The sequence below is a fragment of the Sus scrofa genome, chromosome 4, assembly GCF_000003025.6.
Source record: "Sus scrofa isolate TJ Tabasco breed Duroc chromosome 4, Sscrofa11.1, whole genome shotgun sequence".
Lineage (NCBI taxonomy): Eukaryota > Metazoa > Chordata > Mammalia > Artiodactyla > Suidae > Sus > Sus scrofa.
The window spans coordinates 18405249-18433164 of NC_010446.5; the positions used below are offsets into that span (position 1 = coordinate 18405249).

The 27916-nt window shown below is 41.9% G+C and overlaps 1 protein-coding gene and 1 long non-coding RNA gene across 2 annotated transcripts in view; one reads left to right on the forward strand and one right to left on the reverse strand.

Annotated features, from left to right (window-relative positions):
* The window catches only part of SNTB1 (syntrophin beta 1), a 235607-nt gene that overhangs the window by 116493 nt on the left and 91198 nt on the right, over positions 1-27916 (forward strand). The gene's annotated exons all lie outside the window — the stretch shown is intronic.
* Positions 9078-13087, reverse strand: LOC106509981. The gene is made up of 2 exons (XR_001308041.2): positions 12608-13087; positions 9078-9475 (listed from the first exon to the last, which is right to left on the reverse strand). It is a non-coding gene; the product is annotated as an uncharacterized LOC106509981 (long non-coding RNA).

The window sequence follows — 27916 nt, forward strand, 5'->3', positions numbered from 1 at the left end:
GGAACTTGAGTTCCAGTTTCCCAACTCATGGGCTCACAAGGTCTTAACTTTCATCTGTGTATCAAAAAAGACCTCAGCTGGGAGTTCCCATCATGGTGCAGTGGTTAACGAATCCGACTAGGAACCATGAGGTTGTGGGTTTGATCCCTGGCCTCGCTCACTGGGTTAAGGATCCCGCGTTGCCGAGAGCTGTGGTGTGGGTCGCAGATGCGGCTCGGATCCCAAGTTGCTGTGGCTCTGACGTAGGCCGGCAGCTACAGCTGCGATTAGACCCCTAGCCTGGGAACCTCCATATGCTGAGGGAGTGGCTCAAGAAAAGGCAAAAAGACAGAAAAAAAAAAAAAAAAAAAAAAAAAAAAAGACCTCAGCTCCCCCACCCCTACCTGACCCACTACCTGCCATGATCTCCACAACCCCGTTTCCCCAGGGATTTGGATTCCTCAAGATCAGCCCTAATACTCACCACCCTGGTTTTCAGTGCCCTCCTACACCTTTTTTGATACCCGGGAGTTCCCTTTTATTTCTTGCAAGCTCAGAATTACATTAAAATATAAACAAGCAAACCTTTCTTATTACAGCTTATCTAGTATATCCAGGTGTTCATAGCAGGAGGGTTTCTGAATTTGTGAAGACGACCATTGTGCTGGACCTAGAAGCCTTGTCACATGGCTATGGAATTGCTTGTAACTGGCTGTGTGTATCATGAACAACAGTCAGAGTTCTATTTTTTCAATTATTATTTTTTAAAAAGTAAGCTAAATTAAAAAAAAAAAGTAAGCTAAATTTTACCATCATGTTGAAAACTGACAACAAAAAGCCATGAGTATTAACACTTGGATGATCTACCACTTCCATTTGAAAGTGCGGACTTGCCGCTACCACCAGAAACACCACACACCATTTCAGTTATGCTTACTCATCTCTCTCTCATTCTCTCACTCTCACTCTCATTCTCTCTCTCTCTCTCATCATCTAGGTCATCTCTATCATCTATCTATCTACCTACCTATCCTTTCTACTTATCCATCTGTGTATTTATCATCTTTATAACATACGTCTTATATCTATCTATCATCTATCTCTCTGTTCTTGTTTCTTACTTAGACAACCCCAGTAAAATATTTTGGGACTGTAGGAAGAGATGACCTTAGTGTTGGTTTCCACTGTGCTCATAGTCTACTTTTGAGAACTGTAGTAAATGGACTATATAGTTTTATCTCAACAATTTATTTAAAGGTGGTTGGGAAGAGGAAATCCAGGGAGGCTGTGCCGAATTAATCAGATCTCTCTCTCTCTCTCTCTCTTATTTATTTATTTGTTTTTTTGGCTTTTTAGGGCCACACCTGTGGCATATGGAAGTTCCCAGACTAGGGGTCAAATCAAAGCTATAGCTGCTGGCCTACACCACAGCCACAGCAACACAGGATCTGAGCTGTGGCTGTGATCTACACCATAGCTCACGGCAACGCCAGATCCTTAACCCACTGAGCAAGGCAAGGGATTGACCTCGCAACCTCGTGGTTCCTTGTCAGATTCATTTCCGATGCCCCACACAGGAACTCCTAATCAGAAATCTTTCGTAAGAAATAACGTCCTAATCGGTTGTATTATTTTTAAGTGCACATAGTGGGACAAAGTAAGGAGGCATGCCTCATAGCATTCATAACAGACCTAAGGAAATAGGTGAGACACTCCCTTTTTAAAGTTTTTTGTTTGTTTGTTTTTGCTACACCTGAAGCATGCAAAAGTTCTTGGGCTGGGAATCAAACCCATGCCACTGTAACAATGGGAGCGGCTGAAGTGACAATGCTGGATCCTTAACCTGCTGAGCCACCAGGGAAACCCCTAAAGTTATTAGTATTATTATTATTATTTTTGTCTTTTTGCCTTTTCTAGGGCTGCTGCCTCAGCATATGGAGGTTCCCAGGCTAGGGGTCGAATCGGAGCTGTAGCCGCCGGCCTACGCCAGAGCCACAGCAACTCGGGATCCGAGCCGCGTCTGCGACCCACACCACAGCTCACGGCAACTCCAGATCCTTAACCCACTGAGCAAGTCCAGGGATCGAACCTGCAACCTCATGGTTCCTAGTCGGATTCGTTAACCACTGCGCCATGACGGGAACTCCCTAAAGTTATTTTAAATGAAAGTTTAAATGTTATCAAAACAATAACGACAGATAGTTTAAAAATCAAATAAATCTAAAGTTTTTTTTTAAAGCAGTGGGTTTTTATGACTTATTTGCAGCTCATTTGTAAATCATTCTAGAGACTCCTGTCCAAAAGTTGGGAAATTTTCTCATATTATTTATTTGATAAAATCATCCTCTGTTTTCTTTGTTTTCTTTCTCTGTCTTCCCTGTTAGAAGGATGGTAGACATCCTGGATTGACTTTCTAAACCTATTTCTTTCTTTATAGCTTCCACTGTATCTTTTTACTTTCTTTTTTTGAACTTTCTCAGGAATATATTGTTTAAATTTTAGCTATTATGTTTTAGCTCTGAATGTTCCTTTTTTAAGAGAATTTTATTCTTGTTTCATAGATGCCATATTTTCTCTTACTTCTTGTAGAGTATTGATTAGTTCTGTTTATTTTCCTTTGTGTTCTATTTCTCCCGTTACCTTTTTTCTGTTTTTCTCAATTTTTTCTTCCTTGCTGGAGATTTTCCTCAAATGTCTGGTAATCCTTTGCTATCTGCTCATTTTTTAACATGGAGAGACTAAGAAGCCTATTGGAACCTGTGTGTATGAGAAACGGAGGGGCTTAATCATGGGTGAGAATTCATGTACACTTGTTGCTCGGTGAGCCAGCCTTACTAAGAGATCCCGGCCAATTTTGCAGATATCTGTGTTTGGAAGTTAGAGTGACTTAGGGGAGAACTATCCAGTCTCTTTCCTTGGGTGTAGGTGGTGCGGAATATTCAGCTGCCAGCTTTCTGAGAGTTCTACCACTCAGCTTGCAGATCTCATACAGGACCCTTGTTTTCAGACCTGCATCACCCCTAAGCCTCTCTCTGGAGGTTCCAAGCCCCTGCAGGGTTGTTTGTTTGTTTGTTTCTGTTTTTGTTTTTTGCTTTTTAGGGCTGCACCCACGGCATATGGAGATTCCCAGGCTAGGGGTTGGATTGAGGCTACAGCCGCCAGCCATAGCCACAGCCACAGCAACGTGGGATCCAAGCTGCCTCTGCGACCTACACCACAGCTAATGGTAACACCAGATCCTTAACCCACTGAGCAAGGCCAGGGATCGAACCCACAGTCCTCATGGATACTAGTCAGGTTTGTTACCACTGAGCCACGTCAGGAGCTCCAGCCCCTGCAGGTTTGCAAAGGCAAGGGGCTCCCCCTTCTCTGCAGCCCTTTCGGTTATAAATTCCTTGGCTCTCACTCCATTCTGTAGTCAGTTACCCGGCTCCACTGCTGTCTGTTCTGCCAACATGCATTGAACTCTCATCTCATTTTCTTTTGGGCTTGTACCTATTTTACCGTCTTTTTACTGGGATCTTCGAAGAGAGGAGAGATCATGGCCAAACCATTGTGTTTTTCCCAATAAAAACCCTTGCATAATTTGCATCTCATGTAAACAGAGTGCGTCAAAGGTTTAATGAGCTTAAAAAATATTTCCATAGCCTTGTTATTTTTAAGAAAATCAGTTTCCTTCATAGATAAACCTCAATACTGCAGTCATCCTAATTATCATACATTTTTAACCAGTGGGAGATGAATTAGTATGACTTCCCTGGCATTGGTAAGCTAATTAAAGAAGGGACTTTAACTATCTTTGGTTAGCCTTGAGGAAGAGTTAAGAAGAGGACTCACCAAGCATGGGTCTGTGACTTCATCAGTACACAGTAGAGGTCATTTTCTTCTGTTATCTACACCTCTAAACACCTTTCCAGGAAAGTCTCAGTTTCCCCTCTTCTAAGAGCATTTCAAGATGTTGGACTCAACTGGGTGCTGAGAGATTTCTGCTAACGTTGACTCTCAGTATTGTAGTCTTGATCCTTTGCTCTTGATGGAATAATTGAACTCCATTTGGTTTGCAAAAGCTGCCCCAGGATTTTCCAGCTGTGATAATGAAGCCTCTGAAAATAACCCCAAGCTATCAGGCGGGAGTTCTCTATTCAAGTAACCATCCCCTACAGGCCAAGGGGACAAGGGAGAGAGGAAGTTTCACAGAGCAGTTCCTGTTGTCCCTTCCATTGATGCATGTGTGGAATTTTACTTTCTTAGTAGAGGATGGGTTTGGGGCACAGACAGCTGCAGACACAACTAGTTGGGCATACAGGGCCTGTGTCTGCTGACAGATACTCCCTCTGTTTCTGAATAATACCAGAATAGGAACTTTAGCATTGCCAGTCCATTAAACTGGGTTGAGATTTCTTTCCTTTTCTTAATTTCACTTTTTCAGTAGATAGTTTTGATGCTGTGGCTGCCACAGTGACAGATTTCTTGCCTGGACACAGCTTACCGTCAGGTTGGGAATAGGTACAAGCATGCCAGCAGTTACGAAACAACACTATAGGAGTTCCTATCATGGCTCAGCAGTTAATAACCCCAACTGTCATCCATGAGGATTGTGGGTTCAATCCCTGGCCTTGCTCAGTGGGTTAAGGATCTGGTGTTGCCGTGAGCTGTGGTGTAGGTCACAGACACGGCTTGGATCCCGAGTTGCTGTGGCTGTGGCGTAGACTGGACGGCTATAGCTCCCATTAGACCCCTAGTCTGGAAACCTCCATATGCCGCGGGTGTGGTCCTAGAAAGACAAAAAAAGAGAGAGAGAGAAAAAACAACAACACTATAGCAGAGTGATGAGGGAAGTAAAGGATGCTGTGGGAGCTGCCTTATAAGAAAACTACCTAACCCAAAAGTCTGGTCTTGGAGGAGGAAGATGGGGGCAACAGGGGTTGATTGTCCAAGGAAGTGATGTTTGAATCATAAAATAGAAGTTAACCAGGCAAAAGGTTGGGGTAGGGAGGCAGTGAATGGATTCTTGGCAGAGGAAATAGTGTAAGTCTGGGCACGAAGCAAGGAAAAAACCCAGTTCCATTAAAGAACTGGAAGAAGTCAGTCTCTTTGGAGCAGTCTATGGGAAGACTATGTCAAGAGTCCACAAAGGTTATCACATCAGAGTGAAGCCATTATTGTGTTTAGACTTTATCCAGGGAGGGTCTGGAGCAGTGGAACAATGTAACAGAGATCCCTCTGGCCTCATGGTGAAGCATGGCCTGGAAGGAAGGGGAGGCAAGACCAGAGTCTAGGGGAGCATTGAGAAGGTTCTTATAAACATTGGGATGAGAAATAACCCCAGATTCAACTAGAGTAGGTTGGAGGCACTAACGAGATGTTGGATGAGTTTGAGAGATTGTAAGAAGGAGAATCTGCAGGACTTCATGATAAAGTGGGCATGGAGGGGCAGGGCAAAAGTTGTCCGGAGCTGATCTGTAAGTGCAGAGCCACACAGCTGGCCACAATGTCCTAGATGACTGCCCTGGCCCTAAGTGAACGGGACTAAGGACTGGTGTGTTCTGGTGCAGGTTTGAGGGTAGGGAGAGGCATGGGATGAGTTTAGGCCTTTGGAGATACTGCCTCCATTGAGAGTCCAAGTATGATAGCCTTTTGATAGTTTCATGTCCCTAACTGGATTTTCAAGCATGGCAGGGACCAGCAGCATGTCTTGAATTTTTCTTTGTCATAGTTCTTAGAAGAGCACAGAGTAACCACTCACTAAATACAGAGGGCAACTGAAGTGATGTCAGTTAGGGTTCTAGAGGAGGGAAGTGCCCTTCTCGAAGGGTTAACTGAATTGTGTTTAATGAAGGGGCTATTTATGGAAGAGGGACTATGTTAAAGGAACCAGTGATGGAGGTAGAAGCACCCAGGGCTTAGCAATAGTGGGAAGCTGTTCCCACCTCCTGGGACTGTGGGGCAAAGGGAACAAGTTACTGCAGCCCAGTGAGGACCAGAGTCCTGGGAGATGCACGGGCAAGACCCCCTAGCGTCTCCTGTTGATGCTTCTGAACAGCTGCACACAACTGGAGCCAGAAGCTAGAAAGGCTGAGTGATGTCACTTTTTAGATAGAGTTTGGCATCTTGGATCTCATAGCAAGGCAGAGAAGGCCATAAAATAAATCCGGAGGCAAACATAGAAAAAAAAAATTCACAAAAGTCTGTTTATGGAGTTTCCTATGATAAACCATTATGGAATGGAAAGGAATATAAATATTTTAAGAAGGAATGTGTGGAGTTCCTATGATGGCTCAGTGGTAATGAATCTGACTAGTATCCATGAGGATTCGGGTTTGATCCCTGGCCTTCCTCAGTGGCTTAAGGATCCAGTGCTGCCATGAGTTGTGGTGTAGGTCATAGACATGGCTCAGATCTGGCATTGCTGTGGCTATGGGTGTGGCTGGCAGCTGCAGCTCTGATTCGACCCCTAGTCTGGAAACTGCCGTATGCTGCAGGTACAGCCCTAAAAAGCAAAAACAAAACAAAACAAAAAAACAAAACCGTATTTACCTTCTGCCTCTTTGAAAATGGGTCTGATATGTGTATGACAAGTGATAACTAATTATAAGAAAAAGCTGGTTGACTCCAACACTTCATTTCTTGATCTTGACGGATAAAACCATCTTGGACAATCCCAAATCAATATTCATAGATTCCTGCTTAATAAGTGGTGTTCCGTCCCCTCTTGAGTTTCGATCAAGATTTCTTTTCACCATGGTGATACCAGCTGGAGATAGAGATGACAGCTGAGAGGCTTAGAGAAAAAGACAGTGTCTTGCTCTTAGGCTGGAAGCTGCCTGAAGGTGGTGAAACAGGGAGTGGACAGGGCAGGGGAGCTAAGAAAGGGCCTTGAGGATGGTTGTTTTCATCTCCTGAGCAAATGGCAGAGGTCTGGAGGGGACGTTCTCTCCCATTATGACAGAGATGGGGGCTGGAGGAAGTGCAGCTAAAATGGTGAATACCAAGCTGGTTTTGACAGTGAAATATCCATAAAAAGGCAACAGGTAGACAGACACGGAGATGTGAGGAGAGGGAGGAGAACGTTTGAGCAGTGACCATTGGTCAGCGGGAATCAAATTGCAAAATGTTTTTCACATGCATTGGCTCTCACCTAAAAGGCCAAATCATTTACCCTTTATAGACACATCTTGACTTGGAATATAGTACATTCTTTTTTTTTCCTAGAATAAAACCCTCTCTCCTGCCTCTCTTATGAAACACACAATAAAGGCCAAGTAGTGCAATTTGTTTTCATTTCCTCTATTATGAAGTAGTCAGGCAATTGGAAAATGTTTCTCACGTTACCTGGAAACAAAACACTAGATCCAGAAGTTAGAATTCTTGGAGCTATTTTCTCAAGCTCTCTGGAAATATTTCTTACTGCTGCCTTGAAAAGATGACTGACTTTTAGGCCAGGCCAACCTGAATTTCATTTCTAGCTTTTCTACTTATTATCTGGGTGACTTTGGTCAATTTATTTAACTTCTTTGAATTTTTTTAAAAAATATATAAGAGCGTTCCCTTCGTGGCTCAGCGGTTAGCATCCATGAGGACGCAGGTTCATTCCTGGCCTCGCTCAGTAGGTTAAGGATCTGGTGTTACCATGAGCTGTGCTGTATGTTGCAGACGTGGCTCAGATCCCGCATTGCTGTGACTCTGGTGTAGGCCAGCAGCTGTAGTTCTAATTCGACCCGTGGCCCGGGAACTTCGATAAGCTGTGGGTGCAGCCCTAAAAGACAAAAAGACCCAAACAAACAAACATAAAATGAGGGTGATAGTGTCTCTATGTCTGTGCTGTTTTAAGAATTAAATAATTTGATACATGCCTCCTGCCTGGCACATAGTAGGCACTTAGCAAATATAATCCCTTCCCTTTACCTTTTTTTCTGCTGGTCCAGAAATAGCCATCCCTAATAAAATTATCAAAAGCTTCTTTCAAGATATACAGATGGCCAACAAACACATGAAAAAATGCTCAACATTGCTGATTATAAGAGAAATGCAAATCAAAACTACCATGAGATACTACCTCACACCAGTCAGAATGGCCATCATTAATAAATCCACAAATAACAAGTGCTGGAGGGGCTGTGGAGAAAAGAGAACCCTCCTGCACTGCTGGTGGGAATGTAAACTGTCACAGCCACTATGGAGAACAGTTTGGAGATACCTTAGAAATCTATACATAGAACTTCCATATGACCCCACAATCCCACTCTTGGGCATCTATCCGGACAAAACTCTACTTAAAAGAGACACATCCACCCTCATGTTCATTGCATAGCCAGGACATGGAAACAACCCAAATGTCTATCAACATATGATTGGATTCAGAAGATGTGGTATATATACACAATGGAATACTACTCAGCCATAAAAAAGAATGACATAATGCCATTTGCAGCAACATGGATGGAACTAGAGAGTCTCATACTGAGTGAAATGAGCCAGAAAGACAAAGATAAATACCATATGATATCACTTATAACTGGAATCTAATATCCAGCACAAATGAACATCTCCTCAGAAAAGAAAATCATGGACTTTGAGAAGAGACTTGTGGCTGCCTGATGGGAGGGGGAGGGAGTGGGAGGGATTGGGAGCTTGGGCTTATCAGACACAACTTAGAATAGATTTACGAGGAGATCCTGCTGAATAGCATTGAGAACTATGTCCAGACACTCATGTTGCAACAGAAGAAAGGGTGGGGGAAAAATGTAATTGTAATGTATACATGTAAGGATAACCTGACCCCCTTGCTGTACAGTAGGAAAATAAAAAAATTATAAAAAAAAAAAAAGTTTCTTTCAGTGTCATGAAGATATGTGAAGAATTTTTTAAATAGTTTAACTCCATGCTGGGAACGCCCTGAGTAAAACATTGACTTGGAAAGTATAAAATAGCTGTTTAGGTAGATGAAAACCCTATCATGACTTTATACGCTTCTCTCTGGTACTGCATCTGTCGCAGCTGACAGTTGGAAGAACTGGGTCAATTTGCCAATAGTATCTCGAGATTAATTGCTTTGGGAAAGAAACAGGACTTGAATCACTAAGAAGGGGTAGATTTTTACCAAGACCACATGCAGTTTTATAGGAATATTCCAATAAGTCTTGATGGAGGCATTCTCTAGCCGCTGTCAGATGTGTAGAGAAGGGAGGGGTAGATAAAATGCATGCATGCACCAGAGTAGGAATTCCAACCCAATAGTTTCTGCAGACACCATAGTAATCCCAGAATGCTATTGACTTCATTTGCATCAGGTTTCTAGTCCTTGCAGATCTATCATCATGTCATCTGTGTACGGAGTTATAATGGTGCTGCTCTTGGGCAACCAGCAATACAGAACGTGTATTTCAGGCATTTCTTTCTGGAGATTTTTCTCTTGTGTTCCATCCATCTTCTCTGTGAAATCTTTACAAGGTAAGAAGTGCACCGTTTTGAGGCAGATGCTTATAGCTTTTGAAATCTGTGGAGGAGAGAAAAAGTAACTAGTACATAGCAGCATTGAGCTAAATGGACTAACCAAACCTCCTTTGCAAACCAGTGTTCAGTGCAGCTAAGAACTAATGAATTGTTGGTCTCCTAGAAGTCTGTGTGTTGTAGTGGAAAGAGCCTGTGCCTTTAAACACACAAGAACTAGGTTTACATCCTGGCTCTTTGGATCTTAGACACCTTATTTTTATCTCTCTAAGCCCCAGTTAATCCATCTATAAAATGGGCACAGTAAGACCTACTTTTCATAATGGCTACACAGATGAAATGCCTCTGAGAATGAGGTATGCATAACATCTTAGATAAAGTAGGTTTCATCAGGGTGAATATATAAGACCACTGAATGAAAAAATGTACCTTCCAGGAACATGACTTCTATGAATCTGGGGAGAATAGAATTTCTTATTGTGTTCATTCATATGGATTTTAAAGTTAAAACATGAGGTTTCAAACAAATTTATGGTTATAGTTATTTTAGTTCAAATCTAGATTCTCTGAAAGTACAAGTTTGCTCATTTCAACAGTTTAGAGTTCGAAGAAAGTTGTTAGAAGAACTGTATGCAGGGGTTCCCATGTGGCTCAGAAGGTTAAGAACACAATGTAGTATCCATGAGGATGCAGGTTCGATTCCTGGCCTCACTCAGTGGGTAAGTTCTACTTATCCAGTGTTGCTGCAAGCTGTGGTGTAGATCACAGATGTGGCTTGGATCCAGCATTGCTGTGGCCGTAGCTTAGAACAGCAGATGCAGCTCTGATTTAACCCCTAGCCTGGAACTTGTATATGTCACAGGTGCAGCCCTAAAAAATTTTTTTTTACTGAAAAAAGAACTGTATACAATAGTATTTCTCAGGTATCAGTCACATCACAGTGAAAGAAATAGAAACCCATCTAGGTCACTTAAACAGAGGGATTTAATATAAGGAATTTTTTGCTTACCACAAAATAGGAAGACTTTAGATTGATGCCCCTTAGAACACTATGAAGCTTATTAATCAGGAAAGTGGGGAACCGGGAGGTTTCCAATGGAAATATTGAAATCATATAGCACTGGAGTAGTGGTCCAGGAAATAGGAAATTGGGATGAGGGTGCTGGAACCTTGCATCTGCCTTGAACAATCACAGAAAGCTGGTGATTGGACACTGCAGCACCAAGGCAGCTGCCAATGCCTCTTCCTTTTGACTGTTTTCAGCAATAGCAGTCAAAACATCATGAGTCTGTCCTCCTCTTCACTTCTCCCTCCCAAATCTTGTAGCAATATATCAAAGCTTTATCCGTCAGTATCTTACATGTCTCCAGAACCCTAGCTGCAAGGGAATCTGGAAAGATGGATCTGGTTTTTGTAAGCACTCTACATTATAAAGAGGGTGTAATGAGGCCAAGCCAATTCCTAATAATCATCCCACAAAGTGTTGGCCACATGGTAGGACGTCAAAGTATGCCAAGTCTCTTCTCTTTTTCTGCAAAGATTCAAAAATAAGAGCTTCAAGGAGATTCTGTGCCTTAATATGGTTTGGGAGCTATGGCTAAGATTGTACCTCCTCTCCTGGATGAGTCTTATAGAGTTCTGGCAATAGTTTGTAGTGGCTGAGACAGTAGTGTTCACCAAATAGTCCACTTGTGCCTCTGAATTTCCAAGCCTTCCGATAGTTATATTGGACCTTGTGTCTAATTCTGGCTAATGAAATAGCAGAAATGATGTGCACACTTCTGGGCTGTAGTAGAGATGGGCACTTGTGTTCTTGGAAGTGTAGTGTGTCTACAAAATTGGGGAGTTTCCTGAGTGCCTGCATGGAGCAGATCCACACCCCACCCACCTCAGACCCTTTATGGACATATAGCATGTTATTTTCTTAAACTTTGTCTATGTTGGATGACTGAGACTTGAGGATAATTTAATACTGCAGCATAAACCTATCCTATCGTGACTAATGTGATCATCATGGGAATGTATTAACCATTCAGTCAAGCTGATTAATATTTACTGGGAGACACCAGTGATTCTCATGAAGCCAGGAGTCTTTAGTAAATGAAAATTTTCCTTCCCACTCTATATAGTTTTCAATTTAGAGGTGAAAAACAACCATATTGCTTCTTTTTGGGTTGAAAGCATCTAAGTGAATGAGCGTGACTTAGAGGTACCAGATGAAGGACTATGAGCCTTTTCACACTCAGAACATGTGAAAAGCATCCTTTGTTGTTGCAATTATAGCTGTTGCTTTTGGAGACTGTTATTATTTGTGGCTAAGGCTCTTTCTGTCTAGATCTAGAGGACACCCTCACTCAAAAGGGAGCATTTCAGGAGTTCCCGTCGTGGCGCAGTGGTTAACGAATCCGACTAGGAACCATGAGGTTGCGGGTTCGGTCCCTGCCCTTGCTCAGTGGGTTAACGATCCGGCGTTGCCGTGAGCTGTGGTGTAGGTTGCAGACGCGGCTGGGATCCCGCGTTGCTGTGGCTCTGGCGTAGGCTGGTGGCTACAGCTTCGATTCAACCCCTAGCCTGAGAACCTCCATATGCCACGGGAGCAGCCCAAGAAATAGCAACAACAACAACAACAACAACAACAACAAAGACAAAAAAAAAAAAAAAAAAAGGGGGGGGAGCATTTCTGTTTACCTCAGCAGAACTAGATGTAACTATGGTACAACCAAATTCTGCCACAGCTAAAATGTGTGTGTATGTTCGTGGCACTTATTTTGCCTTGCTAGATTATAATTACACACTTGCATTTAAAGATAGGACTACCTTACAGTGGGAAAATAAAAAAAAATAAAAAATAAATAAAGATAGGACTACGAAAGGGTTTTTCAATAAATTTTATTGGAGTATGGTTGACTTAGCAAGTTGTGTTAGTTTCCAATGAAGACCGCCGATTTTTGATAAATGAAGAAGAGAGACTTGAAAAAATTTTCTTCTCTTATTTACCTTTGCCTCTTTACTCTTTCTTTCATATTTTTATCAGCATTAACCTCTGCAACAATAATTCTCAAGCTTCTTTTTCTTTTAATCTTGTGATTGCAAAATTGATGTGAAAATATAGTGAGATAATGTATGTTAAAGTATCTCATAATCTGTGAAGACTTAAGAATATAAGAGAAAAACATACCTCATTGAAGATGTCTTCACCTCATCACCTCTTCACTGGGGCCCACAAAGAAACCAAAGCTTCCTTGACTTGCGTCTCCATGAACCGCTCTTTCTTCTTCTCCTTCTCCTCCTCCCCCATCTTCTTCTTCTTATTTTTTGGCGCACCTGTGGCATGTGGAAGTTCCCAGACCAGGGATCAAACCCATGCCACAGCAGTGACATAAAGTGCTGTGGTGACAATGCCAGATCCTTAACCCTCTGAGTCACAAGGGAACTCTCCGTGCATCACTCTTGTAGCTGTTACCATGTGGTGGCTTTATATTCATTTGTGTCTTTATCTGACTCAACATCTGACTTTCTCAGTAGCTCCCTGAGAACAATGGCCATGTTTGCTTCTGCTCATCAGTGACTGGCTTAGGGTAGGTACTGAATAAATTTTTTTTTTTTCTTTTTTTGTCTTTTCTAGGGCCGCACCTGCAGCATATGGAAGTTCCCAGGCTAGGGGTCTAATCAGAGCTGCAGCTGCCAGCCTACACCAGAGCCACAGCAACGCGGGATCTGAGCCGCATCTGCGACCTACACCACAGCTCACAGCAACGCTGGATCCTTAACCCACTGAGCCAGGCCAGGGATCGAACCTGCAACCTCATGGTTCCTAGTGGGATTCATTAACCACTGAGCCACAATGGGAACTCCATGAATAAATATTCATTGGATGAATATATGTATGGACTAATGGAGTGATGAGTGAATGAGGGAAAGAGAACACCCGAAAAGACCCAGAAGATTAGAGAAGCTTTTCTCAACTTTCTTATCCAGCATTCCTAGAGTCAGTAGGTTACCACTGGCAGGGCCAATCAGATGTTTAGAATTTCTTCAACTGTGATCTTTGTGGTGGCTTGGAAAGTCCCCAAGATACTCCTGGTCCCCTGATGGAAAAGTTCTTCTTTGAAACGATTGCTTCATTCAGTGTACTGGATTGCAAAAACCGTGAGGCACCATTTATGAGAGGAAAAAATAGCCTTGAACTATGACCCAAGGGTAGTGTATTTTTTTCAAGGGAGCCTCTGTTGACCTCTCTTGGCCTCCTTGTAAGAGTTAGAGAGCTTTAATATCGCGAGTAGCCTCCTTACTTCCATGTGGCCATTGCTCTAATTACATGTTGTAGTCCTTCAGCTCACAGTTATTTGCTCTGAAGAGCTGTGAACTGAGTCCAGTGGGGCTGGTGGGGCAGACGACTGGCCAAAGGATTGGCCTTGGCAAGTCAGCATCCCTCCCCTTCCAGGAGGTCCTGGAGCTAATCAGTCATGATGGAGGCAGAGGGCCCCAGCTCCAGGCACTTTAGGGACCTGACAGAGTATGTGCCAGTTCAAGTTGCCTAGCTGTCTCTCCTCCACCCTACACAACCCGAGCAGAGAGAATGGCTTACAGGAAATCAAAATTCAGCCTGCAGATGGATTTCATTCAAGGTCCAACCAGGAAAACACTACTCTTGGCATTTTAAATGAGGGAATTGAAGGCAAGGAATTGGTTATACTGGTAAAGAAAGAGCTAAAAAGCCAACAGGGGTGATGGCACCACCCAGAGGTCAGCAGGCTCTCTTAGACTAAAGGGACGAAGTAGGGAGGGGGTGTTATCAGCATCCAGGGAGCCAAGCCACTCATATGGAGAGGAAGCAAGTCAGCGATTACAAATTCAGATCCCTGGTTCCAACCCCAACCCACAGAACTGGAACCTCCAGGAAAAAAGGTCTGGAAATCTGCATTTTAGCAGGTTTTCTTGGCATGTCTCGTCATTGGCTAAGTATGGAAAAATCCTCTTCTGAAATAATCAAACAAAAGCAAAATAAAAATCCCAAAATATAAAACCTGATCCAGTGGACTTGAGATCAGACACTAGTTGTGTCATGAATCACTCATTAATAATCTTGAGCATTTTATTGAATCCCTTTGGGCCTCAGTCTCATCTATAGAACAGTAGTAATGATAATGGCAGCTACATCGCGGGGGTTGCTAAAAATGGAAAGAACATGTGTACATGAACTCCAAGTATGGCAGAGCTGCTAGGAGGCAAATCTGGGACTTGAACCTGGAACGTCCAGTCCATGTCCGCTGTGAGCTTGCCATTGAAACCTGTCTTCTTTTTGACTTCCCAAGAATTCTTTAATCACAGGAATTCTTAAGAGCTAGGTTTCTTCAAAGAATTGTAAGTCTGATTCTACTCACAAAGCTGTAACACATACACACTTACCAGAAAGTACTTAGTGAACAGAGCAGAGTGTTACTTGTCACCTTGGTGACATTTTCCACCTAGAACCATCCACTCACCTCCCTACCCACTGACCCCTAACAGATCCACTTCATAAACTCCCGGTCATTCTCTACTCATCACACCAGAGGAGATATGACCGACTCTGGAAAGGTTCTTCTGTCTTCCTCTCTCCAGACACAATCATGGCTATTATTATTCCGAGGTACCCCAGCTATTATTTTTACAGCACTCATTATATTAAGACCAAAGTAGTAAGTGACAGCACTGGGTTTGAGCCCAGCCCTTTGATTTCAAAGCTCATGTGGCATAGAGCCATCACTTACATTCTTTCTCTTCTCTCTCTCCAGTTCCCTTCCAGAGTTGCCCTAACCATTCTGGATGGGATAAAGGAAGGAAAGCTTATTTCCTCCACTGAGCTGTGACTCCTTCTAATCATCCTTCCAAAGCAGAACCCCATGTTCCGTTCATTCTTATGTCCGGAAGTCTAGCGCAAGGCACAATTTATTATAGAACAGAGGTTCTCGGAGTATGGTCCCAGATCAGCAACAGCAGCATCACCTGGAAATGTGTTAGAAATACCATTCTTAGAAATCTGAGAGTGGGATCCCACAATCTTTATTTTAACAAGCTCTCCAGGTGATTGCTGCAGTCAAGTCTGAGAGACTGTCACTGTAGGAGGTACCCCCTCCTATCTGCTCTTCAAAACACAGATTTTTCAGCCCTCTGGGTACTCTTAGCATGCACTGCTTAAGCAGCTTTGTAACATCTGTCTTGTTATCACTGTCTGAGTCTCCCTCTGATTGATTTCTTAGTGCAAGGGTTTGATCTAGTAAAATACGTAACTAGCTAGCACCTTATTCAGTGCCTGACCCACAGTGGGTGCTCGATACATATCTGCCAGGAGAATGGGTGAATTCATGAGGACAGGAAAGGTGGACCTATACTTTCAAGAACATGATACTTAAAATTTTTTTTTCTTGGAGTTCCCGTCATGACTCAGTGGTTAATGATTCCAACTAGGAACCATGACGTTGCAGGTTCAATCCCTGGCCTCGCTCAGTGGCTTGAGGATCCAGCATTGCCGGGAGCTGTGGTGTGGGTTGCAGACGCGGCTTGGATCCCGAGTTGCTGTGGCTGTGGCATCATGGGCCAGCAGCTGTAGCTCTGATTAGACCCCTAGCCTTGGAACCTCCATGTGCCATGGGAGCTGCCCTAGAAAAAGATGAAAAAAAAATTTTTTTTTCCTTTTATTGAAGTATAGTTGACTTATAATATCATGTTAGTTTCATGCGTTCGGTATAGTGATTCAGTTATACACACCCATAAACATCTATTCTTTTGCAGATTCTTTTCCCTGATAGGTTATTACAAAACATTGAGTGTTGTTCCCTGTGGTTTACAGTATGTCCTTGTTTACCTGTTTTATGTATTTTATATATAGTAGCATGTATCTGTTAATCTCAACCTCCTAAATTATCCCTCCCCCTCTTTGATAACCATAAGTTTGTTTTCTGTGTTCATGAGCCTCTCTTTTGTAAATAAGTGCATTTCTATCTCTCTCTTTTTTTTTTTTTAAGATTCCATGTTATATGATATCATGTGATATTTGTCTTTCTCTTTCTGGCTTACTTCACTTAGTATGATAATTTCTAGGTCCATCTATATTGCTGCAAATGTCATTATTTCATTCTTTTTTATGGCTGAGTGTGTGTGGGTGTATATATATATACACCACATCTTTCTTTTTTATGACTGAGTAATACACACACACACACACACACACATCTCCCTTATCCATTCCTCTGTCAAAGGACACTTAGGTTGCTTCCATGTTTTGGTTATTGTAAATAGTGCTGCAATGAACCTTGGGGTTCAGAGAACATGATACTTTTTTTTTTTGGGGGGGGTCTATTTGTCTTTTCTAGGGCCGCCCCCGCGGCATATGGAGGTTCCCAGGCAAGGGGTCGAATCGGAACTGTAGCCGCAGCCCTATGCCACAGCCAGAGCCACAGCAACGTGAGATCTGAGCTGCATCTGTGACCTACACCACCGCTCACGGCAACGCCGGATCCTTAACCCGCTGAGCAAGGCCAGGGATCTAACCCACAACCTCATGGTTACTAGTCGGGTTTGTTAACCACTGAGCCAGGATGGGAACTCCGACAGAACAGGATACATTTTTAAGAGCAGGAGGAACTTCAGAGAACAATTTGTGCTAAACTGAAGTCCATTCGAGAAGGGTTCCCAGGTTAAAATGCTGGTTACAACAGCATCTTAGTGATAAAATAAGACATGAATGATGTCTTGATGTCTTCGAGCTCCTTGCTGCTCAAAGTATGCTATGGAGACACCAGCAGCCTGGCATCACCCAGGGGTTTGTGAGAAATGCCAAATCTCAGGTCCCCCTTCAGACCTGTTAAACCAGAATCTGCATTTTAATATGATTCATCGCATTCGGTGTGAGAGGCATTTTCATTTTGAGTCGATCACTGGGCTTTCACCATACTAATCTTTCATCCTTTAATTGACTGTGCTCCTTTTTTGTTTTGTTTTGTTTTCTAAAGATGAAATTCAATTTCCTAGTGAATCCACATGTGTGAGGAATTTATCAAGGAGTGGGGATGGTGATGGTAAAATTAATTAAATTCACTCGGTGCCTTGGAAAGAAAGCTTTAACAAATGATCAGAAAAAGCTCCTTCAGTGCAGATGGGATCACTGATTTCTCATTTAGAATAGCACCCAACCTGGCTCAGATCCAGGCAAAATGTCAGCTGCTCCAGCTCATGAAAGGTCAACATATTGTTTCAGACAACTTTCATGAAATGTTCATCTCTCACTGGAAGCTCTACGGAGACAGGAAGACAGTGATAGGTAATCCAGCACCTCAGTGTCATCAACCTTGTACCTTTACCCCAGCCGGCTTTGTTCCCTCAGGGTCTAAGGTGGAACCATTTGAGGCTTTGTTTTCTCCCATCTGAAGTAAAGCCAACTTTCTGTTATGGTTATGGGAGGACCGCAATGGCGTCAACAGGGAAGTCAAGAGCTTATCAGCATAAAGTATTTCCCTCTAGGGGTTTCAACTGAGTCTGCCCCTGAGTCTAAGCCTAAGGGCTGCTTACAATTAGTAAAATCATGCAACTAGAGTGTCTTATTTCCTCCAGCTGTCCTTGAGGCACAATGAGTGATAACCTTGGCAGGCACCAGCCAAAAGGAGGGAATATTAAAAGCATGGGTAATGCCCAAGCCTAATATGGTTCTTTCCAAAGTTGTTTGCTATATCTGTAAACTGACACCAGGAAGGCAGAGACCCTATGAGGTTGGTTCGTCTTTAGAAACAGAGCCTGGCACATGGTAGCTGCCCAATAAATGCCTTTGAACTGACCTGAAGCAAATACGGTCTGTCACTTATTTACATCAATGATAGCAAATGCCATAATGCCTTCATAATGAACACCACCTTGCTAAAAAGACTCTATCTTAAAGACTTACCTTCAAAAGGAAGTCCAAGATTTTCACTCCGACCAAGATGAAGTAACAGGAACCAGATTTATGCTCCCATCAGAAACACCAAAAAGCAGGAAAAATGTGTGCTCAAGACCTTGGACCTCAGGCCATGTTTCCTGAGAGATGGGAACCAAACAGTGCAGTCCCTAAGACTGGCCTAACTTTCTGCCTTGAGAGAGTTTTCAGTCCATGGCACTGGGAGAGGGAATCCCAGTGGAGCCCGAAAGGCTCCCTGAGTTGGGATCCAAGCCGTGTCAGCAACCCACACCACAGCTCACAGCAACGCCAGATCCTTAACTCACTGAGCAAGGCCAGGGATCGAACCCGCAACCTCATGCAGTTGAGAGTCTGAGAAAACCCAACAGCTACTGTCCACAAGGCGGATAGCAGAAAAGAGCAGCCCGGAAGGAATTCTGGGGATCTGAAGAGGATCTCCTCGAGTTCAGCTGAGTACTCATCAGCTCATGTGTGTGAGGAAACTATGAAAGCCCAAGGAAAGAACTCCCCAAAAGGATCAGAGGTGACATTACTCAGCAATCACACAAGGCCGGGAATCACGCCTGTCTTACCAGTGGGATGGGAGAATGTCATCATTTACAAGACATTGGGTAGAGTACACAAAAGACTTCCCCTCAGCAGAGGGACAGAATTCACCCTGGGTGGAACACCACCCAGTCCTGCCTGAAACCTTAAAGGCAACACCTGAAAAGATCCAATGGTTTCCAAATAGCTCTATCTGAGAAAAAATGCCAAAGGTGTTTTTAGTGATATGAAAATATGCAGCTCTCAAGAAGGTAGAATTCAAAATGTCTAGCACCTATTCTATGGAAAACTTACCAGGCATACAAAGAAGTAGGAAAATAAGATGCTTTTTTTTTTTTTTTTTTTGGCCGCATTTGTGGCATGCGGAAGTTCCCAGGCCCACAATCAAACCCACGCCACTGCCATAACCAGATTCACAGTAGTGACAACACTGGATCCTTAACCCACTGAGCTATGCGGAAACTCCCTGAAAATAGGATTCTTGATGAAGAGAAAAGCCAGTCAACTGAAACTTACCCAGAACTGACCAAGATATTATAATTAGCCAGCAGGGTCATTAAAACAATATAACTTTATTCCATATGTTCACAAAGTTGAAGACATGGAAGATGTGAAAAAGGATTCAAATCAGACTCTTGGAGATGAAAACTACAATGTGTGAAATGAAAAACACACTGAATGAGATTATAGCAAATAAAACCTAGTAATAGAAACTCTCCACAATGAAACAAAGAAAAGGATGCTTTAAAAAAAAAAAAAAAAAAAAGAGCAGAGACTCAATGAACTATGGAACAAATTCAAGCAACCTAATATACCTATAACTTGATCCTCAAAGGGGGCAGAGGACAGAAAAACATTTGAAGAAACAAAGGCCAGAAACTGTGCAAATTTGATGAAAACTATAAATCATAGAAGCTTAGTAAACTCTTATGCAAGAATCATGAAGTGACATCAAGGCACATTATGATCAAATTGCTCAACATCACTGATAATAAGAAAATCTTAAGAGCTTCCAAAGAAAAAAGAAATATTCCACGGGGGGGAACAAAGGGCAACTGGTATAGACTGAATATTTGTGTCTTCCCCAAATTCATATGTTGAAACCTAATGGTGACAGAAGGTGGGGCCTTTGGAAGGTGATTAAGTCATAAGGGTGAAGCCCTCATGGATGGGGTTAGTGCCCTTATAAAAGAAACTCTGGAAAGTTCCTTGTCCCTTTTACCCTGTGAGGACACAGTGAGGAGATGGCTGTTTGGACACAGTGAGAAGATGGCTATTTATGAACTAGCAAGTGGGCCTTCATCAGACATTGACTCTGCTAGCAGCTTGATCTTGGACCTCTCAGGGTCTGGAATAGTGAGCAATAAATGCCTGTTGTTTCTAAGCTACCCGCTCTATGGTATTTTGTTTTATCAGTCTGAAGAGACTAAGAAGGTTATTTCTCATTAGAAGCAATACAAACAAGAGGAGAGTCAGGTATTAACTTCCAAGTTTTAAAAGCAAAAACAAAACAAAACAAAAACCTGTCAAGTTATATTTCTATATCTAGTGAAACTACCTTTCAAAAATTAAGGGAAAATACAGACTTATTCAGACAAAGGCTGACATAACTCGTTACCTGAAGGCCTATACTACAAGAAATGCTAAAGGTAATCCTTCAGGTAGTGAGAAAATAACACCAAATAGAAATATGAATCTAAAGGAATGGCTCTGTATCATTAAGGTAGCAATTCTCCCCTGATTGATCTGTAGATGCAATACCATACTAATCAAAATCTCAGCAGGTTTTTCTATAGAAATTAACAAACTGATTGAAAAATACATATGGAAATGAGAAGGACCCAGAATAGCCAAGTGGCTTCAAAGAAAATAAAGTGAGAAAATTAATACCACCTCATTCAAGACTTTTTATAAAGTTCCGTAATAAAAAAACAATGGGGGAGTTCCCATCGTGGTGCAGTGGTTAAGGAATCCAACTAGGAACCATGAGGTTTTGGGTTCGATCCCTGGCCTTGCTCAGTGGGTTAAGGATCCAGTGTTGCCATGAGCTGTGGTGTAGGTTGCAGATGCGGCTTGGATCCTTCGTTGCTGTGGCTGTGGTGTAGGCTAGCAGCTACAGCTCCGATTCAACCCCTAGCCTGGGAACCTCCATATGCTGCAGGAGCAACCCAAGAAATGGCAAAAAGACAAAAAAATAAAAACAAAAAACAACAACAATGGGTTACTGACTTCAAGATAGATGAATTGATCAATGGAAAATAACAGGGGTCCAGAGAAACACTCATACAAGATGAGCAACTGATTTTCAAGAGAAGTACAAAGGCAATACAATGGCGAAAGGATGGTCTTTTAAATATGGCATATCCAAATGCAAAAAAAATCAACTTCAATCCATACCTTAACAGCATACAAATATTAGTTCAAATGTTTATCAACTTGAATGTAAAACCTAAAACTATAAAACTGCTAAAAGAAAGCATAAGAGAAAACTTTTAGGAATTTGGGTTAGGCAAAAATTCTGTATATGGCACCAAAAGCACAATCCATAGAGAAAAAAAATGATAAATTGAATTTCATTAAAATTAACAACCTATTCTTAAGATAATGAAAACAAAATATTTGCAGAATATGTATCTGATAAAGGACCTGCATCCTTTATATATATAACATATTAAATATGCATATTAATATATATATTAAATATACATTGTAAAACCTCTCTAAATTTAATAATGAAAAAGAATGCAATTTTTAAGAGCAAAAATGTAAATAGACAACATAGAAGATAAGTGGATAGGAAATAAACACATAAAAAGATGTTCTACATCATTAGTCATTACAGACATGAAAATTCAAGTCATGAAATACCGCTACACATATTAATCTGGCTAAAGTTAAAAAGACTGATCGTATCAAGTGTTGACATGAGAGTGGAAGAATTAGAATCTCCATACACTGCTGACGGGAAATGAAAAATGGTTCCAACCACTGTGATAGGCAGTTTGACCATTCCTTGAGATGTTGAACACACATCTCTCATATGAATCAGCAATTGTGCTCCTAGAGAAATGAAAACATGTGCCCATGAAAAAAAACTCAAATATTCATAGCAGCATGATATGTAATCATGAAAAACTACAAACAACCCACACATCCCTCAAAAGATAGTGGACAAACAAACACTGGTGGATTACTACTGGGCAGCATATTGATACTTGCTGTACAACATAATAATTGTGCTGTGTAGAAGAAGCCATATCATTCCATATATTAAAGCTTTAGATAATGCAAACTAAGAGAAATTGAGGCAAGAAGAGTCATACAGACATATCTAAATCCTGTACGTTTAAACATATGCACAGTTTATTGTATGTCAGTTATAGGAATAATGCTGTTTAAACATAAGTGCAGTTGTAGAAAGAGTTTCCAGATGAACTGGACTATTTGCTGTCTGTAAACATTCTTAGCTTCCATGCTTCTCTGTTCCTGGTTATAGTCCCGCTGCTGTGGTTCGGGTCACTGCTATGGCGTGGATTTGATCCCTGACCTAGGAATTTTCTGCACGCTGTGGGCTTGCAGAATTTTAATGAAATCAAAATGAGTGGTTGGATTAAATAACCTCTAACTTCTTCCTTCTAGATTGCTATTTTTTTTGCTTGCTTTGCTTTTTATTTTTTTAGGGCCATACCTGCAGCATATGGAAGTTCCCAGGCTAAGGGTTGAATTGGAGCTACAGCTACCAGCCTATGCCACAGCCACAGCAACACCAGATCTGAGCCATATCTGCAACCTACACCACAGCTCACAGCAACACTAGATCCTTAACCCACTGAGCGAGGCCAGGGATCAGACCCTCATCCTCATGGATACCAGTTGGATTTGTTTCCCCTCAGCCACAACAAGAGGGAATGCCTAGATTGCTAATTCTCTCTCTCTCTCTCTTTTTTTTTTAATGGCCGCACCTGAGGCATATGGAGATTTCCCACCAGGGACTGCATTCAAGCAGCAGCTGCAACTTACACTGATGCTGCAGTCAGGTTCTTAACCCACTGTGCCACAGAGGGAACTCCAAGATTGCTAATTCTGTCTTTGACCATTCATTCATTCATACATTAAACTAGGATAATCTTGGTTTCTGCTTTCCCTCTGTGTATAGTTCTCTCACGCTAACAAAAATCACCAGTGATCTTTTCCCTTCCTGAATCCAAATTCCCTGGCTTCTGTAGTCCTTTCAGGAGATAGAGCCTCTTCAGATTTTTCTTGTCCCACCCAATTTACGTCTCCTTTCTGCATTCTCTTGGGGCCCTCTTCTTTACTGGATGGTGGCTATTAATAATCTTCATTAAAGGATTCATGAATTTTAATGGCTTAAGGCAATTCCTTCCCTAGCTAATACATCTTTAGTTATATAGGGGCCATAGCAATACAATGCATTTGCCTTTGTACACTCCGCCTTTCCTTCTCCTCCCTCCTTGAAAAGAAAGACTTAGTCGAGATTAAAACTGAATGGGGACTTTTATAAATCAACTCTATAAAAAAAAACCTGAATGGGTGACCGATATTTTGGTGCTGATGAAGTTCTATTACTCTGTAAGCAGCTGCCAACTTCACATGGTTAATTATTGCTTGAGTAATTTATTTAGAATTTAACAGGAGATTCTCTGCTCCTCAAACAGGTAGAAGTTCTTCTCTTGTATTAGGAATTTCTCATGTAATTTGAAAGCTTAAAAAAGTGTGTGTGCGCGTGCGCACTTGTCCAAGACTGCTAGACCATGATCTTAGCATCTGCATTGAGCTGCTCTTCTCCTCATGTGCCTAAAGCCATGTCTAGTAGGTACCAGACACTAAAGAAATAGGTAACGAATGATAAAGTCATCTCACAATTTTGTAAATGGGCCAGACCAATTACTCTTACAATTTTACATGAAACTGACATAAATGAGTTAGATGGCATCCACTTTTGTCCTTACCTCTCAGATATAAGCATTTTGCACTAATATTCCTAGCTTCTTCGATCCTGTGTCATTGCCTTACCCTATTTTTTACACATTTGCAAGACCACCTGCTTTTTACATCTAATCTGGATAAGGCTCACAAGATCACATATTGATTATTTTAGCCAGAGAAAATCATGTATTATAAATTATGTGATAAATATATGAAATAAAATAAATGCTTCCAAGTTGACCACTATTACATTCACCCATGTAAACTAGCTTTCTCCAGGGATATTAAAACATGTTTGACTTAATTTAATATACCAAGTTTATGACTTAGAACTGAAGCAGTTTGTAACGTAGAACTTAATTCCAATCTTTAAGACTAAAAAGATTAATTTCTATTAAGGGAAAAAATGTAAATGGAGGCAATTACAGAACTTTGACTAGAGAGGACGTTACCCTAGAGATGGGAAAACCTTTGAACAGTAGACAGAGCCATCCACTTTGCCCCGCAAATTCTTCTGGAGTGCCCCCTCCATGTGTCAAACAGTGGGGATGAAATTAGGATAATTCTGTTACATGCCGTGCTCTCAAGAAACTTACAGTCTGGTGGGAGAGATAAACTATGAAAGGGAAAACCTTGAAATAAATGATCAGATGACCGAGAATCAAATCTCTCTCTCCAAGGATGGGAAAATAAGGAGCTACATATCAAAATCTTTCTAGATAGTTCTCGAAGCATCAACAGACAGCGTGAGTGCTGCTGATCCTCACTCCCACCCCATGGCAGACAGCAATATGTGATTCTGCCACTTTCCCCAGTAGAGCCTAGAATGAGGCCTCAGGCTCCTTCACAAGACATGATTTCAGGCACCCACCACCTTTTGATCAAAGTTGACCTAGAAAGTAAAACTTACACCCTGTCTTAAATGGGTGATTGCTCCAGCTCCACTATGAAAATTTGGTAACTTACTATCTGGCTAGCTTTTCTGAAAGAGAGATGCCACCCAGATAATATTGATAACACTTGGGAACTGAATGGGTACCAGGATAAAAGACAGGAGGCATCAAGGAAGATTGGGCCGTCTGATCTGGATTATTGGGAGGACTCTGACTTCATTAAGACAAAATAATCATAGGTTACTCCTCTCGCTGAGTAGCTGGCATGCATATACACTACAAGTCTGAGGTTAGTACAAGACACCTAAATAAAGGCTGGCATGTTTATGCATATGCATGTTTCTGGCCAAATTTGGACCGCCTTCATTTTTTCGATCTTAGTAATTGGCATTGCCATTTCTTCAGTTGTTGAGCCAGCAAACTGAGCAGCATTCTTGACTCTTCCTTCTTCCTTATCCTTCATAGTTAATCCATCATGAAGTCCTGTCAGTTTTGTTTTCTATCCATTTTGAATCCATATACTTTATACCATCTCTACCACTAGCTATTCCCTGGGACAGACGTACACTAAAAAATTATTCATTGTTTATCTGAAATTCATATTTTTTCACATATATTGTTATCTGTGAGATATGGCCACCCTAGCCCACAATCATCTAGTTCAAAGGAAGCAAAAATAGGTCTTCAGACTCCAAATGCTATGCTCTGACTTGGACTGTGGAGAGGATTGTTTCTTTTGTCATATGTGGTCCTAAGATTCTAGAGACAAATGTATATTTATTTGACCTACATGGTACCTTGTATATTTAGATGGTTTAAAAAAAAAAAGAAGAAGAAAAATCCAGTTGAGCAAGGTCAAACCACAGAATATTTTGTGAGGCACCAGTGAAGTGTAGAATAGAAATACAAAATGTTTTCTCTAGTTTTACATTAGCTGCCTCCTCTTCTGAAACTTTGATAACGATAACATTCCCTCTCCCCAGGAGAGGCCGAAGTGCTGAAATTCTTCACATATTTTATAAATTTATGTATTACTGAGATGCTGAACTCTAGCCAACATGAGAGATACTGTCAGGTTCCTCAGAGCTTAGCAGAATACTACATCATGCATGACCTGTTTTTGAAATGGGTTTTGGTGAAAAACAACAGAACACCTTTTTCTGGCTTCTTTTCCATTAACTGCTCACATTTGACACATTCCTTTGATGATCTCATTAGCTTGCATCATGGCAACCAGATTCCCAAATATACCTTCTTAGCTGGAGACTGTAGGGTTTTGGGGGGTTGTTTGGTTGTTGTTGTTGTTTTGCTTTTTAGAGCCTCACCCACAGGATATAGAAGTTCCCAGGCTGGGGGTCGAATCGGAGCTGCAGCTGCCAGTATACACCACAACCACAGCAATGAAGGATCCGAGCTGTTCCTGTGACCTACACCACAGCTCACGGCAATGCCGGATCCTTAACCCACTGAGAGAAGCCAGGGATCGAACCTCATCCTCATGGGTACTAGTCAGGTTCATTACCACTGAGCCACAATGGGAACTCCTGGGGACCGTAGCTTTAAGTGATAGAATCAACGCTAAGGATATTAGGGTGCTCACATGTCTCCCAGAGTTCAGTTAGCCAGGCTCAATATCCAACCACATTGTGAAGGCTGTTCTAGGAAAAATGCCTCTGTCGCCACCTCTTGAGAACCATCCCACAGCCCACACAACTGTCTCAGCAGGTACCAGTAACAACCTGGCACTGGCTAAGCTCTCCCATAGCTGCAGTTAAGCACTAGATGCCTCCACCACCATATTTGCCAAAAGATGGATTCTGTGCACAGCTACTTTCTCACATGGCCGCCTTCAGAATTGCCATTTTGAGTGAGTGCTCTGTGCCCTAGCAACAAGGAAGGCTGAGAATGTGTGTCCTGGCTTACACCATGGGGAAGCTCAACTCAGTTTGGAAAACTTTCCAAATACGCAGGAAGAGTGTTCAAAAGATATTGGAGCAACAACCAACGTGAAAAATTTCTCTACTCTTTGAAGCAACAGGCCACACTTTCAAGACATCCTACTAAATGGAACATAATGATTGAGACACAGGCTTTGCAGGAGTTCCCGTTGTGGCGCAGAGGAAAAGAATCCAACTAGGAACCAAGAGGCTGTGGGTTTGATCCCTGGCCTCGCTCAGTGGGTTAAGGATTCGGCATTGCCAAGAGCTATGGTATAGGTCACAGACGCCGCTCTGATCTTGTGTTGCTGTGGCTGTGGTGTAGGCCAGCAGCTGTAGCTCCGATTCGACCCCTAGCCTGGGAACCTCCATATGCCACGGTTGTGGCCTTAAAAGGATTAAAAAAAGAAAGACACAAGTTTTGCAATTCGATGAAATTGGGTTCCAGTTCTGGCTTTGCCTCTTATTAACTGAAAGATGGAACAAGCCACCCCCTGTGAGACATCATCCTCTCAACATGGGTAGACACATTAATACCATTCACCTCACAGGTTGGTGATAAGGATAAAATGAGGGAAATAAACTCATTTAGTGGTGGAGCTTCCATTCCCACAAGACAAACACTCATCTCATTAAAAATATTATTACTATCCATATTTTTATCTCTTTAAAGTCTTTTAGTTACAACCAAGTGGAGGATTTTTAAAAAAGAATATTTTTTCTTTAGCGTTGTCTTTTTCACATAAGACTATTTTTCCCCCTCATGATTATTTCACTAACAACATTATTGCAAAAGGTGTGCAAGCATTCTTAAGTTTTTTCTCTAGTATTTTTTTTCTGATTCCATTGCAAAAAGAAATTTAGAAATTCTAGAAAAGTGGAAATAAAACTCCTCAAAATTCCTCTATCTAGAGTTAGCCACTGTTAAAGGTATGCTGTGTATTTGTCTGTTGGGAAGTTGTTTTGGGGTGGTTTTTTTTTTTTTTTTTTTTTTTTGGCCATGCGCATGGCATGTGGAAGTTCATGGGCCAGGGATCAAACCCGCAGCATAGCAGTGACTCCGGGTGCTGCAGTGGCAATGCCAGATCCTTAACCCACTGTGCCGCAAGGGAACTCCAGGAAGTGTTTTATCAAGTACCAAAGTCACAGATTTGTGGACCACTGGCCATGTGGCTTGAGTTCCCCTTGATTCCCAGTAGTTGCTACAGGCCCACCGGCCACATCCTCCTGGC